General features: G+C 56.2%; 1 protein-coding gene across 1 annotated transcript in view; it reads right to left on the bottom strand.

The window, feature by feature from the left end:
- Positions 1-630, bottom strand: part of LOC104167056 (chromosome unknown open reading frame, human C20orf96) — a gene marked incomplete at its 3' end in the record, with an annotated part of 7,315 nt that overhangs the window by 2,156 nt on the left and 4,529 nt on the right.

The raw sequence follows: 630 nt of genomic DNA, 5'->3' as shown, positions 1-630 counted from the left end.
AAATAAGCCCCGTGCGCGGGGGGGGTGCGGAGGGGCGGGGGGGCTGGCCGGCACCTGCAGCAGCAGGACGCGCTGGAAAGGAATGATTCCGTTAACAGACCTGTGTGCCAAGAACAGTTTGTATAGGCAGTTGCTGTAAATAAACACGCATATGCACGCTGTTCTGCGCACAACTATGGGTTTCAGGCCACGGCATACTTGAGATTTAAACACATTTGACCTATTTTTTTCTCAGGTTTGTACCCACGGTCAGCAGACGGCACAGAAAGCCGAGGCACCTCGGCAGCTCTAAATCGTTTGTGATTTTTGCGATTTGCCCTGCCCTGGGCAGCGTTACACCTTCAGCCTGCCATGGGTATGGTGGAAAACGGCTTCTCGCAGCTGGCTCTTGGTATGCTTCAGCCCACAGACTTGGCCCGTCCGTGTCTGTCCCTGGCGAGGACAGCCCAGTATCCCTGGGATCGAGCTGGCAGGGCCTTCGCCCCATCCACGCCACGCTTCCATTCACCTTACGCTTTGTAATTCTTACACCCAGTGTCAGCACAGCGCACACCGGTAAGCAGGAGTGGGGATTACCCACAACCTCCATTTGGGAAGCAGTTAGCTGCCAGAGAACCGGGGCAGGGAAAG

This window comes from Cariama cristata, unplaced genomic scaffold, assembly GCF_000690535.1.
Source record: "Cariama cristata isolate BGI_N322 unplaced genomic scaffold, ASM69053v1 scaffold28069, whole genome shotgun sequence".
NCBI lineage: Eukaryota > Metazoa > Chordata > Aves > Cariamiformes > Cariamidae > Cariama > Cariama cristata.
This window is presented reverse-complemented; position numbering and strand designations above follow the sequence as displayed.